At 40.4% G+C, this 18,431-nt stretch overlaps 1 protein-coding gene across 5 annotated transcripts in view; it reads right to left on the bottom strand.

Annotated features, from left to right (window-relative positions):
• The window catches only part of LOC108580473 (translation initiation factor IF-2-like), a 228,230-nt gene that overhangs the window by 183,251 nt on the left and 26,548 nt on the right, over positions 1-18,431 (bottom strand). Inside the window, exon 4 of one of the 5 annotated variants that reach the window (XM_031652580.1) lies at positions 2,866-3,185. The exons of 2 other annotated variants lie outside the window; for them this stretch is intronic. The gene's annotated coding sequence lies outside the window, so the exon portion shown is untranslated. Of the gene's footprint in view, positions 1-2,865; positions 3,186-17,674; positions 17,945-18,431 lie in introns of those variants that run through there. 2 more of the 5 variants (XM_031652579.1, XM_031652582.1) reach the window with 2 other exon arrangements.

The raw sequence follows: 18,431 nt of genomic DNA, 5'->3' as shown, positions 1-18,431 counted from the left end.
TTCATTTCTAGAATGTGCTTTTGATTCTTTCTAGTAGATTTTACCTCTGTTGAATTTCTCTACCTTTTCCTGTTTTTCCATATTTTTTCTATTTTGTTTAACTTATTAATCATAGTTATTCTTAGAGTCCTTGTCAGTTAACTCAAGTATATCAAGCGTCTGTGGCTTTGCTTGTATTGTCTGCTTTTTCTCTTGGTTATTGGCCATATTTTCCTGCCCCCCTTCACAAGTGTTGTAATTTTGATTGCATGCCAAACATTGTATACAAAAGAATTCAGAGGTCTCAGGTAATGTCATCCTCCATGAAATAGGCAGATCACTTCAACCCAAATAGGGGTCTCTTTCTGTCCCTGTTCCTCAAGCGTGGCCCTCCTGGCTTTTGGTTAAGAGCCTGCTGGATCTCGGGCTCTCAGGTTCTTCAGAGTCACTTCGGCTCTTCAGAGGTTTTGAGTTGAGCCTTTTGCCCTCTGATCCCAGTCAGCTTCAATATTTAAGAAATGCCTTGAGGGTAACTGGCCGTGTATTTATGGCAGGATGCCTCCTCCTAGTGGGACTTTGTCTCTTAAGTACCATGAAATTGGGATATTTCACTCTGCCTCTCTAGCCAAGTCTCCCAGCCTCCTGCATCAGCATATGCTCCTGTGTGTTCAGTTCTATACTAGTTTATAATCTGTCAAACCAGCCCCACACAAGCACCAATAGTCCCTCCTCCTAGCCAACGATTCTTAGTCTTCACTCAGAACTGACAAATATCCCCAGGGAGGAAAATGGCCAGAGACTGTCAGTTCCCTTAGAAAGTGCTCCCCTCTCTCTGCAATGTTAGTTCATACAGTGTTCATTGTTTCCACAGCTCTCTCACTAAGGTCTCTCACTAAATCTTTTGTACTATAATTTTGGTAACTTATCCTACTTTTTCTTAGGTGTGCAGCAAGAGCACTGGCCTGCCATGACCTGCTACATTCTACCTGGAAATACCAGTCAGAAGTCGGCCTGTCATATTTCTTCAAAAGGTGACTTGTCAAAATGAGACTCCTTTCATAAAAGCAGTGTGGTTGGGCATGGTGGCTCACACCTGTAATCCTAGCACTTTGGGAGGCTGAGGTAGGCAGATGGCTTGAGCCCAGGAGTTTCAGACCAGCCTGGGCAACATGGCAAAACCCCATCTCTACAAAAAATACAAAAATTAGCTGGGCATAGTGTCACACACCTGTGGTCCCAGCTACTCAAGAGACTGAGATGGGAGAATCACCTGAGCCCGGGAGATTAAGGCTCCAGTGAGCCAGGACTGGGCCACTGCACTCCAGCGTGGGTGACAGAGTGAAACGCTATCTCAAAAAACAACAACAAAAAATCTCTCAATCTGCCCAAAGAGGCAGATTGTCTTTAGTAATTTTTCTACCACCATCTTGCTTTGTTTCCACTACTACTCTGATGCTACATAATTAAGGTCACCAATCATTGTCACTGTCTTTCCAAACTTGTTGTTCCTTACTTCCTCTGACCATTCTTCCTTGTCCCCTTCCCATTCATCATCCAGACACACACACACACACACACATACACAAACATACGTTTTAACAATACCAAACTCCTTGTAGTTCCCCTAAATGAATCATGTTGTTTCCCTTACCTGAAATGCCCAGTCCCTTTTTTACTTTCATTGCTAATTCCTCTCATCTTTCCAGAGTGTTCACATCTACCAGGAGCATTCTTGTCCCTCCCATTCTTTTCCACTCTAGCTTACTCACAGTTCTGTGTCATCCCATCTTGTGTACTACCCTGTGTTAAAAAGATTTGTTTACTGATTTGATTCTTCCCTCCACTACACCCCCCCATAACACAAAATGGGCCCCTTAAAAGCAGAAATGTTGCCTCACTGGTCTCTAGCACTGAGTGGAGTGTTTGGTATGAATGTCGGTCGAACTGTACGCTCTCCAATGTGCATTTTGTTCCAGGAAGACTAGGTAATAGCGGGACCATTAGAAGCCTCATCTTCAGGGCTGTTTGACATTGATTTTTTTAAAACACATTTCCTGAGGTCTCACTAGTGCCAGAATATGAAAAAAATCATCACTCTTCTCTGACTAAAGTGGAATCACCAGTGATTCATTCTCTCCTTAATCAGTAATACTAGCTAACATTTATATAGACCTCACTAGGTCCCAAGCACTTTGAACATATCCTCTTATTTCATGTCTATAACCACCTTCAGCAGTAGGCACTGTTGTTACCCTCCAGTTTACAGAGGAGGAAACTGAAGCACAGAGAGGTTAAGTAAGTGGCAAGCTAGAATCTGGATACAGGTTGTCTGGTTCCAGGGACCAGGCAGTTAGATACTATGCTATGCAGCATGACTTCTTGCTTTCCTTGCCTTTTTTTCTTAAATGTTGAATTACATAAGTAGCATATCAATACACTTAAATTGTCAAAAATTCAGAAACAAAGCAAAAGCTCACTATTTGGTGGGTATCATTCAAGATCTTTTTCTTTGTTTATGTACATATATACATTATGTGTGTGTACATATACACAAAGAAATATGTATTTTTATGTAACTGGATTATGCTTTATTTTTCTATAGATTTGCTTTCATTTAACAATTTGTCTTAAAGGTCTTTTTGTATCGATGAATATAGATCTATTTTATTCTTTGAATGTTGCAGAGCATGGATATATTCCATAGTATGGGTGTAATATAGTTTAGGTAACCATTTTTCTTTTGTGAGTCATTTATGTTGTTTCTGATTTCACTGTTACAAACCAGGCTGCACTGAATATCCTTGAACATGTCTCTTCATATTCATGCAAATATATATCTAGGAAAGATCCTTAGAAATAAAGTTGTTGGGATGAAGTCTGTGTTGATTTTTTTTTTTTTTAATGGTGACTCACATCCTGCCTTCCAGTGAGGCTGTGGCTTTTACTGTTTCATCATTCACATATTAAAAGAGTTGTGTACACTTGGTTGAATTTATGGCAGAGTAAACAAAATAATAATAAAATAATAAAAAGGGTTGTGGCTGGAGGTTTTCCAGGAAATCAACTTTCTCTGTAAGCACTGCTCACACTCTAACATGCCAAGGAAAGCAAAGGCCTTCTCTCTTCTCCACCTCATCTTTAGGAAAAAGGCATTTTGATCTGAGCTGCAGAATAAACAGGGTCCTTGAGAGCATACAGTGGGATTCCTGAAAAAGAAGGTGGCAGGCAAGAGGAAAGTGAAACTTTCCGCGGGAAAAAACCGAGTGGCCCTGTCAAAAGACAAAATTACAACCCATTTAGTTAAAGATCTTAATAGGCTTTTATCGGTGATTCTAGAATCAGGCAACAACTCAATCTGTAAATGAGCCGAACAGAGAAGGTTGGCTTTATAGACAGAAAGGGCTGGGGAAGCAGACATAGAGAACAAAAGTGGATTGGTCATTTTGAAGTTTTTTCTTCCTAAAGGTTAAAGCAGAGGGGACTTCCTTATCATGCCAGGTAAAACTAGCCTGTTTGGGGATTTGGCTCTCTCTCTCTCTCCCCCCTCAACTCCCAAATTCCTTGGAAGGTCAGAGAAACAACTTAGTTTTGGTTTGGTGGTGTGAAACTTTAGCAGGAATGATTCCATTTTGCTTTGGTCTGTTGGGCCCAGTGCAGGAGCTCAGTACAAACCAACAGCCTCCTGTAAATTTTCTTTCACAGGTCAAAGCTTTCTTACTTCTCTTAAGTTGTTCTTTTCTGTGTTTTTTGACTACATGGTAAAACAAGGTCTAGGAGTTTGAGCCCTTACCCCTGAAAGACCACAGTGGACAGGGCAGGTTCAAAGGTAAAAGATCTTGGAATTCAGGAAAATTTTGTTCTAAGTCCTTAAGGGAGACCAAGAGACTAGAGAGGGTGGGACTACAGGTTTGGGAGGAAGCAGAAAGCAATTGCCTGGAGGGCCCCTTGTGCAGACGTCCTCAAACGTACAAAAAGGTCACTCTGGTGGCCCGGTGGTTGTTAGGGGCAACAGAGCCACTTCTCCTGAGAAACAACCAGTAAGTATTCGAATAAATTTCTTGCCTTTAATGGTTTTAAAATTGGATGCCAGTACTAATGTTATTTAAGTTGTGTATTGTTTGTGTGTACTCTTCTTAGTATTATAAAGTGATGCTACTGCCTAAATCACCCCCACTTAAAAAAAATATAATGGGACGGGTGCAGTGGCTCATGTCTGTAATCCCAGCATTTTGGGAGGCCTAGACGGGCAGGTCGCTTAAGCTTAGGACTTCAAGACCAGCCTGGGCAACTTGGTGAAACCCCATCTCTACCAAAAATACAAAACTTAGCTGGGCGTGGTGGTGCATGTCTGTAATCCCAGCTACTTGAGAGGCCAAGGCAGGAGGATTGCTTGAGCACAGGAGGTGGAGGTTGTAGTGAGATGAGATCATGCCACTGCACTCCAGCCTGGGTGACGGAGTGAGACCCTGTCTCAAAAAAAATAAAAAGAAGAAAAAGGATGTGTGTGTGTGTGTGTGTGTGTGTGTGTGTGTGTGTGTGTGTATGAAAGTATATGCGTATATGTGTATGTGTATATATGTTTGTATATACATATATATGCGTGTGTGTATGTGTATATATATATAAAATTAATGCACCATCCTTCTACTTGCCCTAGGTGCTCTAATGATTGAAAAGCTTTATTTTTAATGTAAGATTAAAGTTGCCGAACTCTCTAATATCAAATTAAGTGACTAAATTTAGAAGCATATAACCAGAGCCTTATCAGCATCATAGTCTGACCAATTAAACTGCCAAAATCTAAACATGATCTTTCTAGATCTGTTTGATCAGAAAAAACAAAAGGCACCTGTGGTCTAGTCGTTTTATTAATGCTTTTGTCTTTTATCCTATTTGGCTCACCATAAATGTTTCAATTCCTACCAGCAGGATTCACTCCTTCCTTTACTAGTACATTCTTAATAAACCAAAGCATAAAAATTAGGGATGTTCTGCTTAAATCAGGTTACCCATCTGTGAAACTAGGAAGTGAGAATACCCTGAGCTTTAACACAGCCACCTTCCAGACACAAGTCTTCATTTAGGAACTACAGAATGCCATAAATTAAATTAAATTGAAAAATAGTAACAAAACAAAATTCTGATTTAACATATACCCTGTACCAGGCCTCACGCTAAGGACTTTTTAATGTTTTTTCATTATTTAGTCCTATTAGATAAATCCTTAAGAATCTTACAGATTCATTTATTCATTCAATCAGGAAATAAACAAGGGGCTGGAATAAAGAACAACAGAAAGGGTAGATTTAAATTGATTGGATAATTAAAGGAACACAAGGAACTATCCACAGAATGAGCAAGGAAAAGATCATTTAAGACTGGGGGTGTATATATAAAAGCTATACGTGAGGTGGAGGGGAAGCCTGACACGTTCAGAGACAAGAAAGCCAAAGGTTTGAACAGAACATACGTGAGCTTAAATAATCACATTTCAAAAGTTGGAGAGATAAGCAGAGACCAGTACAAAAACCTGAAATTTGTTTTTTAAAGTAAATGTAATGAAAGATCATTTAAAGACTTTAAGCAGACAGATGGTGTGATCTCCACATTTTATGATCACTTTTTACTGCTACATGGAGAGCGGATTCAAGGGGAAGAAGAATTGAAGTTCAGAGATCAGTTTGGAGCTATTACAGTATTTGGGCTGAAAGATGATGGTAGTCCAAAATGTGATCGGAATAAAGCTGAAGAAAAAAAAATAAGAAGAACAAGACACTTTAGAGGTAGAATTGGCAGGATTTGCCAATGGATTAGACATGAGGCAGAGGAACAGGGAAGAACCACGGATGATGCTTAGGTTTCTGGCTTCAGTGATCAAGTATATTGTGGTTCCGTTTGCTGAAATGGAGAATGTTGGGATGAGGAAGATAAGAAAGGGAAAGGTTTGGCCGGGCACGGTGGATCACGCCTGTAATCCCAGCACTTTGGGAGGCCAATGCAGGTGGATCACTTGATGTCAGATGTTTGAGACCAGCCTGGTCAACATGGTGAAACCCCGTCTCTACTAAAAACACAAAAATTAGCTGGGCGTGGTGGTGGGTGCCTGTAATCCCAGCTACTTGGAAGACTGAGGCAGGAGAATCGCTTGAATCTGGGAGACAGAGGTTGCAGTGAGCCGAGATTGCACTCCAGCCTGGGCAACAGAGCGAGACTCCGTCTCAAAAAAAAAAAAAAAAAAGAAGAAGAAGAGACAAAAAGAAAGGGAAAGGTTTTATGGAACTAAGTTTTGTCAGTGAGTTTGAGATGTCTGCTGTAAGACACCCAGCACAAACTAAATGAGTGGTTCCATGTTTGAGTTTGAATCTTAGAGGAGAGGTCTGGGCTGCAGATACAAATCCAAAATTGATCCACATAGTGGTAGTATTTAAATCCACGGAAATTAGTGAGAACATTTATGGAGCTAGTGCACGAAAGGAAGAAGAAAAAGAAGAATGCTAACATGTAACAGTGGGATAGGGGAGCTAAGATAGAAAGAAAACCAGGAGGGGTGGTATTGAATAAACAACAACAACAAAAATAGCATCCTATGAAGGGAAAACTAGTCACCTATCTCCCTTGGTGTGCAGGTAAATGTTTAGTATGTGGCTATCAGGAAAAAAGGCCCTGATTTGTAGCATTTGCTGATTTTTGTGGTGTAAATACTGTCACTGTGGCTAATAATTTCAAGCTACCAACACTCCTTCACTGAACTTGGAAAGAAATGTTTGCAATTAGCTGTCCAGTATCACTCCTGCAGCTTGCCAGGGCAACACAGCTGCTGAGAGGGAGCATAAGATAAAGAAGGAAAGTGTGCACTGAACTTGGCAATGCAGAGGCTGTTAGTGACCTTCGTGAGAGTCGTTTCTGGATAATGGGGACAGAAGCCAGATTGTAGTAGGTAGAGGAATGCAATGAGGGTAAGAAAGGACAATGCATTGATTGGAATAGTTTCAGAAGGAATGGTACCAGCTCCTCCTTGTACCTCTGGTAGAATTCAGCTGTGAATCCATCTGGTCCTGGACTTTTTTTGGTTGGTAGGCTATTAATTATTGCCTCAATTTCAGAGATACCATCTCACACCAGTTAGAATGGCGATCATTACAAAGTCAAGAAACAACAGGTGCTGGAGAGGATGTGGAGAAATAGGAACACTTTTACACTGTTGGTGGGATTGTAAACTAGTTCAACCATTATGGAAAACAGTATGGCGATTCCTCAAAGATCTAGAACTAGATGTACCATATGACCCAGCCATCCCATTACTGGGTATATACCCAAAGGATTATAAATCATGCTGCTATAAAGACACATGCACACGTATGTTTATTGTGGCACTATTCACGATAGCAAAGACTTGGAATCAACCCAAATGTCCATCAGTGACAGACTGGATTGAGAAAATGTGGCACATATACACCATGGAATACTATGCAGTCATAAAAAAGGATGAGTTTGTGTCCTTTGTAGGGACATGGATGCAGCTGGAAACCATCATTCTTAGCAAACTATCACAAGAACAGAAAACCAAACACCGCATGTTCTCACTCATAGGTGGGAACTGAACAATGAGATCACTTGGACTCGGGAAGGGGAACATCACACACCGGGGCCTATCATGGGGAGAAGGGAGGGGGGAGGGATTGCATTGGGAGTTATACCTGATGTAAATGACGAGTTGATGGGTGCTGACGAGTTGATGGGTGCAGCACACCAACATGGCACAAGTATACATATGTAACAAACCTGCACGTTATGCACATGTACCCTAGAACTTAAAGTATAATAATAATAATAAATTAAAAAAAAAAAAAGAAAGGACAATGCACACTTTTCTAAAGGAATGGATGGGCCAGACTCAGTGGCTCACATCTGTAAACCCAGCACTTTGGGAGGCCAAGGTGGGCGGATCACAAGGTCAGGAGTTCGAGACAAGCCGGGCCAACATGGCGAAACCCCATCTCTATACAAAAATTAGCTGGGCGTGGTGGCGTGCACCTGTAGTCCCAGCTACTACAGAGGTTGAGGCAGAAGAATCGCTTGAACCCAGGAGGCGCAGGTTGCAGTGAGCCGAGATTGTGCCATTGCACTCCAGCCTGGGCGACAGAGCAAGACTCTGTCTCAAAAAAGAAAAAAAGAAAGAAAGAAATGGGCCAGGTGCGGTGGCTCACACCTGCAATCCTAGCACTTTGGGAGGCCGAGGTGGGTGGATTACTTGAGGTCAGGAGTTCAAAATCAGGCTGGCCAACATGGTGAAATCCCATCTCTACTAAAAATACAAAAAAAATGAGCTGGGTGTGGTGGCGGGCACCTATAATCCCAGTTATTCGGGAGGCTCAGGCAGGAGAATTGCTTCAACCCGGGAGGCAGAGGTTGCAGTGAGCTGAGATCGGGTCACTGCACTCTAGCCTGGGCAACAGAGGGAGACTCACCTCAAAAAAGAAAAAAGAAAGAAAAGAAACGGATGGTAACTGGATGGGGAAGATAAGTCAAAATTGAAAATAAACTCAGTGAGATTAAGAGGTTTACTGCAAGGTGCACTGAATAAGTGGAGAGGGAAGAATCTGAACCCAGATTTGTTTGATTCCAAAGTTTATGCCTTATTATGACTTTCCTGGACAATAGAGGAAAAAAATTTTCATAAGCTACCTAAACATTGAATTGCAGATGATTTTTCTATTTACACTTTTCTGTGTTTTCTAATTTTTTTCATTGAGACTAACTTACTTTCATAGTCATAAAAATGATTAATAGATCTTATACTTGAAGAGTAAGTACTGGAATACGGCAAAGTATAAGAAACTATTACTTAGTCAACTTCAAGAGAAATAGCATATTGCCAAACAGTGCCACCTCATACAAAATTTATTTTTCAGATTAATATTTAAACTTCCATTCTATTTTACAGTTTGTAAATCAACACACATTAAAATATCTGTGAACTAAAACACCTAAAGGTGCTACCTTCGAAACTCATGTTCATAGATTCTAATTCCTAGGTGGCTTCTCAACATCGGATAAGGGAAGGCACTGGGTCCTATGTTTTGTGTAGTGCTGAGTACACTGTCACAGCTCGAAAGGTAATGAATAATGGTACAAAATGATGTAACTTTCTTTTAAAAGATTGAAGCCTCTTGTATTGAAATTCAAAAGGAATTATAATTATTCTTCTCTAGAATGCAGTGTGTAATAACGGAATAAGTTACTTAAAGACTTTATTGGATCTCATGGGCATATTTTTTCCTTTGGCTTTGTAAGAAAACAAATCTCTGTGATAAGAACAGCATTCTTAGTATAATGGGTAGGGGGGCATGGGTGTAGATGTAATAGATAATTGAGGTCCTATTTTTACATAATTCTATATTATTCATGTATAAATACAACTATAAGGTTACAATTATATTTTTGGATTATAATTTTATATTATTATAATAACAGTTTTGAGTGAATATAAAATCTCATATTAATGGAAATAATTTTTTTGTTTGTTTTTGTTTTTGTTTTGAGACAGAGTCTCGCGCTGGTGCCCAGGCTAGAGTGCAGCGGCACGATCTCAGCTCACTGCAACCTCCACCTCCCGGGTTCAAGCCATTCTCCTGCCCCAGCTTTGCGATTAGCTTGGATTACAGGTGCATGCCACCACACCCAGCTGATTTTTGTATTTTTAGTAGAGATGAGGTTTCACCATATTGGCCAGGCTGATCTTGAACTCCTAATCTCAGGCCATCCACCCTCCTTAGCCTCCTCCCAAAGTGCTCGGATTACAGGCATGAGCCACCACGCCTGGCTGGAAATAGTTTTATAAGAGTATCAATATAGTTATTTCTTTTTATTGTTAATACCTGCATCTAGGAGAATTACATTTAGTTTTTTAAAAGAGATTTACTGCTATTTGAAAAAGAGAGAAAAGTACATTATTTGCAGATCATTTAATAGTCTACTGGAAAATCCAAGAGTATTTTTGGTAATACTACTTGAACTAACAGAGTATGGTCTGAAACAAAAATAAACATACAAAAATCAATAGCTATTTACACAGCAGAAGTAGTCTATTAGAAGATATGAGGGGGAAAGACCCCATTTACAATACCATGAGAAGCTACAAAATATCTCAAAATATCCATAGAAGTATAAAAGCACCGTACTTCACTAGAATTAGCCATCTAAATTTGAATATTCAATGGTAAGTTGTATAAAAGATGAGGACTGAATTATATTTAGTTTTGTGCACCTTCAAATTTATTTTTATTTTTATTTTCTGTAAACTTCATTTATATAATTTTAAGAGCCTTATTAATAGATGGATTAAACAGTATGAAACTGCAGCACAATATTAAACACATTTGTCGTAGGTCCCTTGAAATTATTTGATAAGACTGCCACCTACAGGTGGCAAGAAAAGTAGAGTGGCACTGAAATGTATTTACCACCGACCATGTATCAGGCATTACATTAAGAAACCTAGTAGTGACTAGGCAAGGAGGCTCACGTCTGTAATCCCAGCACTTTGGGAAGCTGAGGGGGGCGGATCACTTGAGGTCAGGAGTTTGAGACCAGCCTGACCAACATAGTGAAACACCGTCTCTACTAAAAATACAAAAATTAGCCGGGCGTGGTGGTGTGTGCCTGTTATCCCAGCTACTACAGAGGCTGAGACAGGAGAATCGTTGGAACCTGGGAGGTGGAGGTTGCAGTGAGCCGAGACTGCCCCACTGTACTCCAGCCTGGGCGACAGAGTGGGACTCTGTCTCAAAAGACAAACAAACAAAAACAAAACAAAACAAAACAAAACCTAGTAGGGTTGCCAGATAAAATACAGGAGGCTCACATAAAGTTGAATTTCAGTTAACAACCAATACTTTATAGGTAAGTATGTACCAAATATTGCATAGAATATGCCAGTACTAAAAAATTATTCATTGTTTACCTGAAATTCAAATTTAACTGGGCATTCTGTAGTTTTATTTGCTAAATCTGGCAACCCTTAAAAATGCAGATAACGGCTAGGCACAGTGGCTCACGCCTGTAATCCCAGCACTTTGGGAGGCCGAGGTGGGTGGATCACGAGGTCAGGAGTTCAAGACCATCCTGGCCAATATGGTGAAACCCCGTCTCTACTAAAAATACAAAAATTAGCCGGGACTGGTGGCACGTGCCTGTAGTCCCAGCTACTCAGGAGGCTGAGGCAGAAGCATCGTTTGAACCTGGGAGGCGGAGGTTGCAGTGAGCCGAGATCATACCACTGCACTCCAGCCTAGGCGATGGAGCAAGACTCTGCCTCAAAAAAAAAAAGAAAAAATGCAGATAATGATGTTGATTATACTCTGCTACTTAAAACCTTTTGATGGTCTCTATGGTCTCAGGAGAGGGTCCAAGCATCTTAATAGGCATGTACGACCATTTATGTCTCTGCTCCCATCTTGCTTCTTACTGCCTTAGTGTGAGCTTCCTATTGACATCAAAATCTTTTTTAAAAAATATTTTATAACTTTTACTTTAGACTTGGGGTACATGTACAGGATTGTCCTATAGGTAAACTTGTGAACTAATTTAATTCCCACCAGAAATGTATATATGTTCCCTTTTCTCCACAACCTCATGTTATTTTTTGACTTTTCAACAGCCATTCTGACTGGTGTGAGATGGTATCTCATTGTAGTTTTGATTTACATTTCTCCAGTGATTAATGATATTGAGCATTTTTTTCATATGCTCATTGGCTGCATGTATATCTTCCTTTGAAAAATGTCTGTTCATGTCCTATGCCCACTTTTTAATAGGGTTGTTTTTTGCTTGTACATTTGTTTAAGTTTCTTTTTCTGGATATAGAGTCTCACTCTATCCCCTAGGCTAGAGTGCAGTGGCACGATCTCAGCTCATTTGCAACCTCCACATCCCGGGTTCAAGCAATTCTCCTGCCTCAGCCTCCCAAGTAGCTGGGTTTACAGGCGCATGTCACCACGCCCAGCTAATTTTTGTATTTTTAGTAGAGATGGGGTTTCACCAGGTTGGCCAGGCTGGTCTAGAACTCCTGACCTCAGGTGATCCACGTGCCTCGGTCTCCCAAAGTGTGGGGATTACAGGCATGAGCCACCGGGCCCAGCCTCAAGTTTCTTGTATATTCTGGATATTAGACCTTTGTTAGATGAATAGTTTGCAAATATTTTCTACTAACATCAAAATCTTTCTTTTGCTTAGGTAGTTTATTTAACCTGGAATATAGAGGTTCCTATATGTTATCTTTTAATATTGTTTATGATAATTTTAATACCTAATCACATCTTCCCTTTGGACTTTTAAAGCGAATGTCAAAATTATAAGAGCAGATTGTGATTAATTAATACATTACCTCAAGAAGAAAAAACTAGTGAGAACACACAACTTATATAAAAGCATTATCTTCAGAAGACATTGGAAATTGTATTTCCTGTTTACTTTGTGTTCTTGTTTCAATGTCAAAGAAAGAAAAACCCTAGTGAACTTAAATTGTGTGTCTATGTGTTTATCTGGCTATATAATTTTCAAGGCCCTATGGGATACAAAAATATGAAGCCTCTTGTTCAAAAATTACTAAAAATTTCAACATGGTAACAGAATAGCATTAACCTAGGTGTGGACCCTTCTGAGTGCAGGGCCCTGAATGCACAGGTCACATTTCCCATGAATCATTTTATTTTTCTCCCCAACTTAATTGGTTCAGAATTGAGGTTTCTCTAAGGGAAATTCCTTTTTGTTTACACTAGAAGCATGTGAATGACTTAAAATTCATGATGTGTTGAGATCTTGCTAAATGGACCTACTAAATGAGAAGAAAATGAAGCTTATGAGAATGTGGACTTTGCAGTCAATTCAAAATCTGACTTCATGATTGCCTTGGAGGACTCAAGGGTTGGCTTCAGGGATACACAAACACCCTCAAATTGTAATTAACATTGTGTTTGTGTATTTGTAAATGCATTTTTCTGGGAAGAATTTTTATCTGATTCTCAAAGGGATCAGTAATTCCAGAAAGCTTAAAAACCACTGTTCTATGAAATTATTTATCCTTTTTTAAAAAATAAACATCTGCCAAATCATGATCTGCTTTAATTTTATTTATTCATTTATTTATTCTACAGACGGGGTTTCACTTTGTTGCCCAGGCTGGAGTGTAGAGGTGCACTCATAGCTCACTGCAGCCTCGAACTCCTGAGCTAAACCGATGCTGCCACCTAAGCCTCCTGAGTAGCTAAGACTACAGCCTGTGCCACTACACAGGGCTACCTTAAAAAAAAAAAAAAATGTGTTTGTAGAGACAGGGTCTTGCTTTGTTGCCCAGGCTCATGGTCTGCTTTTAAAGGCCTCTGTTGATGGCTGGTTTAAAACTTTAAATACAAGGAGTTGTGCAGATTTTTTAAATTACTCTTATTTCAATATATAAAAAGGAAAAACCAAGAAAAGAGAAATACAGGAATAAATACATCAAGACCCCAATCAGAGAAATGAAATCTAAAAGGAACCCTTACACTCTAGCTGCTACCATCAGAAAACTTCAGAGATAGTAAAATTGACCTTTCACTGCAGTATGCCTTATGTAATAATATATAACATGTATTAAGCACTTACCATGTGCCTGAGACTGTCTCAATAATCATTTACAACTCTTAACTTACTTAATCCTCTTAACAATTCTATAATCCCCAGTGTAGAAATGAGGAAACAGAAGCAAATAGAGGTTAAGAATCTTGGCTAGGTGCAGTGGCTCACACCTGTAATCCCAACATTTTGGGAGGCCAAGGTAGATGGATTGCTTAAGTTCAGGAGTTAAAGACCAACCTGGACAACAAAGTGGGACCGCATCTCTACAAAAAAGACAAAAATTAGCTGGGTGTGGTGGCATGTGCCTGTAGTCCCAACTATTTGGGAGGCTGAGGTGGGAGGATGGCTTGAGTATGGGAGGGAGAGGTTGAAGTGAGCCAAGATCACACCGCTGCATTCTAGCCTGGGTGAGAGAGTCAGACCCTGTCACACACAAAAAAGAATCTTGCCCAAGGACACAGAGTGAATGGTGGAGGCAGGTTTTGAATTGGTCACAAAGTCAATATTTGTATAAGCTTTATTTCCTTCTTGATTATTTAGTAGGCCCACTTAACAAGATACTGATACATCAGATAACTTTCATTTAGTAGATATCAAGAATAAAGAAGTAGAATAAAGAACAGAGAATATATCCTTCCAGACAACTTTTTCCCTTGGCTTCCTGGACACCACTGCTCTGTGGTTCCCCTACCTCCTGCTGGCTGCTCCTTCTTCTTTCTGTGGGATTCTCCTCTTCTCCCTCTCAGGCTTTGATCCTCTTCTTCTCTCCATCCATGACACTCCTTGGGTGAACCAATCCAATCCCATGATTTTAATACTGTTCATATGTTGATGATTTTCAAATTTATATTTCCAGCTTGGACCTTTCCCTTGAACCCAGATTCATATTCAGCTGCTTTATCAATGTCTCCATGTGGCGATCTGATATAATTCGGATCTGTGTCCCCACCCAAATCTCAAGTTGAAATGTAATCCCCAGCTGGGTGTTGTGGCTCATGCCTGTAATCCCAGCACTTTGGGAGGCAGAGGTGGGAAGATTACCTGAGGTGTGGAGTTCGAGACTAGTCTAGCCAACATGGTGAAATCCCATCTCTACTAAAAATACAAAAATTAGCCAGGAGTGGTGGCACATGCCTATAATCCCAGCTATTCAGGAGGCTGAGGTATGAGGATCGCTTGAACCCAGGAGGCGGAGGTTGTGGTAAGCCAAGATCAAGCCTCTGCACTCCAGCCTGGGCGACAGAGTGAGACTCCATCTCCAAAAAAATAAAAAGAAAAAAAGAAATGTAATCCCCAATGTTGGAGGTGGGGCCTGGTGGGAGGTAATTGGATCAGGAGGGCAGATTTCTCATGAATGGTTTAGCACCATCCTCTTGGTGCTGTCCTTGTGATAGTGAGTGAATTCTCATGAGATCTGGTTATCTGAAAGTGTGTGGCACCCTCCCTCCCTCTCTTGTCTTGGCCATGTGACATGCCTGCTCCCCCTTTGCCTTCCACCATGACCAAGCAGATGCCAGCACCATGCTTCCTGTGCAGCCTGCAGAACCATCAGCCAATTAAACCTCTTTTGTTTATACTAATTACCCAGCCCCAGGTATTTATAAAAGCAGTGCGAGAGTGGCCTAACACAAGGTCTAACCAATATCTCAAACTAAACATAGCCAAATGAACTCTGGATTTCCCTCCTCCAAGACTCCCACAGTCTTCCCCATCTCAATAAATGCAATCCCCATTCTCCTGATATTCAGAACAAAAAAGCCTTGGGAGCATCATTGTCTCTTTTCCCTCCTTCACATCCCATATCAAATATATTAGAAAATGGGGTCAGCTTGAGCCTTCAAAATACGTCTGGGTCAATATATTAATATATCCAAAATCCATCTACATTCTTAATCCAAGTCACTATGCTTGCTCTTAACCTAGGTTATGGCAAGAGTCTCTGTGACAGCCACGAGAATGTGCCTCTCAGAACTCCTGATAATACAGCATAATTGACAGTGGCCCCAGCCCCTGCACCTGAAATCTTGATCACTGTGTTCTTGCTGAGCCTGAGTGTCCCAAGGGCTACTCCCAGCTAATGACCGAGTGTGGCAGGAACACAGGAGCAGGCCCATTACTGGGAGATGGGAGACTCCTCTGATGGGTAGTTTGGGCTCAAGGACTCCCCATTGGCCTTGCCAAACTTTCACAGAGCTGCACTGCAGTCTCCAAGTCTCCCATCTATACTTCTGCCTTCCCTCTGTCTATTACCAGGGTCAGAACTGCATTGCAGTCTGAAAGCTCTCAAACCCTATTCTGGCACCCTCTCCATCTCCCCTCACAGGTGTTCCTCTTAATAAATCTCTTGCACATCTTCTAGTTGGTTGACCTGCTTCTGCAATTACGGTCCTGTAGTCACTTCACCAGCAACCAGAAGTGATCAAGCTAAAACCAAATTCCTTTCCATCTCCTGTAGGCAGCATGCGGTCTGGCCGTTGCTTCTCCATGGATCCCATCTCCTCTTGGCAGGCTCTGCTGTGGCTACACAAGTCTTCTAGATGTGTCTGGACCTACTAGGTATGGTTAACTTGCCTTTGCACTTGTCTTTCTCCCCGGAATGTTTTTGTCCCAGATACATACATAACTTGATCCCTCTCCTTATTCGTGTTCGCTATCCTCTTATCCTGCTTTATTTTCTCTTCACTACATTTAATCATCATTTGATATATCTCTTTTGTTTGTTTATTGATTCTCATCCCCAATTACAACACAGGTGCTATGAAAACATAGACGTCATATGTCTTATTTATTCCCATATGCCCAACAAACAAAAAATGTACCTGGCACATAATAAGTACTCAATAAGTTGTGCTAAATGAATGAATGAATGTTTACTAAAAACCATTTATAGGTTCCTTTAAAAAATCAAAGGAATTTACAAATGTAAGTTTCATTATGAACATCTGAGGTTTCTTAAAAATGAGATACAACTAGAAAAATGAGTACCATCAGTAATTGAGGATACATCTTTGTGTTTTGTGGGGTTTCTTGATGCTGATGCTTTTTAATGCTGAAATTTTGTAAATAAAATTCAAACTACATACTAATCACTAACTTTTTTAATATAAAATAGTACTTTATCTACAGCAACCTAGACCCACAGTTAATTAGCTGGATCATAGCCAGGAAAGCGCTAAAATGTCAAGGAAATGAAAATTGTCTTTCTATGACTCTCAGGAGTATAAGTAAAACCGGTGAATAGCTGGCAAATCTATTTTTTTCAAGTATAGTGAGAAAAAAAAATACAGGAAAACATTCAAGAATCTCCCTAATGCTGAGAATATATGACAGCAAATTAACTTCCTGACTGTAATGAGGAATAATTGGACATACATCTGAATTTTTATGAGATTTAATGAAATTGGAACCTTGAACACACTTGAGATTAACTTCTTAAAAACTTCATGTTCTAGTGAAACTTAAACCGACCCTCTCAGTTTTCTAGTTATATTTTTAAGGAAGAAAATAAAATAAAATATCATATAATCACATTTTTTAAAAACTGAGAATCAGCTTATCAATCAAAGGGTCAAATATTCCCTGGCCTAATAGTCATGTGGATACAAATGGTAGAGTCTACGGCACGCAAATAGAAGACACAAAGTGCCTTTCTGGCAGTCTGCCCTTCTCTGAATATTACATTTAGAGGGAACAGGCTGAATGTAGACGCTAGATCCTGTCACACATTCACCGCACAGGAAGGTCAGACTTATGTTGAAGTGCTTCAATGGGATAACCAATACCAGGTCCACTATGCCATTCTTGTCAAGTGGTCAAAAGAAGCCAAGTAGAAGTTACATTTCTGGGCTGGGCACAGTAGCCCACACCTGTAATCCCAGCACTTTGGGAGGCTGAAGTGGGCGGATCACCCGAGGCCAGGAGTTTGAGACCAGCCTGGCCAAAATGGCAAAACCCCGTCTCTACTAAAAATATAAAAAAACTAGCCAGGCATGGTGGCACAAGCCTGTAGTATCAGGTACTTTGGAGGATGAGGCAGGAGAATCGCTTGAACACAGGAGGCAAATGTTGCAGTGAGCTGAGATCATGCCATTGCACTCCAGCCTGGGCGACAAGAACGAGACTCCATCTCAAAAAAAAAAAAAAGAAATTACATTTCTGGTTTTACCACCCAGTTGTCGCACAAACCTGAATTAATTCTCTCAATTCTTCCAGAAATTGTGGCAAAAAGATATAAGCCTCCTTTAGAAATACTTACATATTACTATATAGTAGGGATGCGAAATTACTTATCTTACTAAATATGATTCCATATTCCATGAGAAAGCATGTCCTTGTTTTCATTTTATTTTGCCTATAAAAAAGCAAAAGTATGATGTATTCAATACTTTCAGGTAGTTATTACCACCTCCTGAGTTTATGGGCATCCACTACAAAAGGAGGCCAAGATATCCTCAGATACGTGTGATCTTACAGAACCTTGACCTGAGAGGCAGGAGCCCTGTGTTCTCACTTCACGTTGGCCACTAACTAGTTTTGTGACTTTGGGTAAACTTCAAAATTTTTCAGTATTATTTATCTATTGCTGCTTAACAAATTACCCCAAGCATAGAGGCTTAAAATAACAAACATATTATCACACAGTTTCTGTGGGTTGGGAATTCAGGAGTGGCCTAACAGGTCCCAGAGGGCTCAGGGATTCTCAAGAGGTTATGATAAAGATGTGAGCTGGAACTGCTGTCATCTGAAGGCTTGACTGGGGCCAGGGGATCTGCTTCTAAGCTCACTCATATGGTTGCTGGCAACAGGCTTCAGTTCCTTGCCACGTGGGTCTCTCCAGG

The sequence above is a fragment of the Papio anubis genome, chromosome 11 (genome assembly GCF_008728515.1).
Source record: "Papio anubis isolate 15944 chromosome 11, Panubis1.0, whole genome shotgun sequence".
NCBI classification, from domain to species: domain Eukaryota; kingdom Metazoa; phylum Chordata; class Mammalia; order Primates; family Cercopithecidae; genus Papio; species Papio anubis.
Note: the sequence above shows the minus strand (reverse complement) of the source record. Positions and strands in the feature narration are given on the sequence as shown.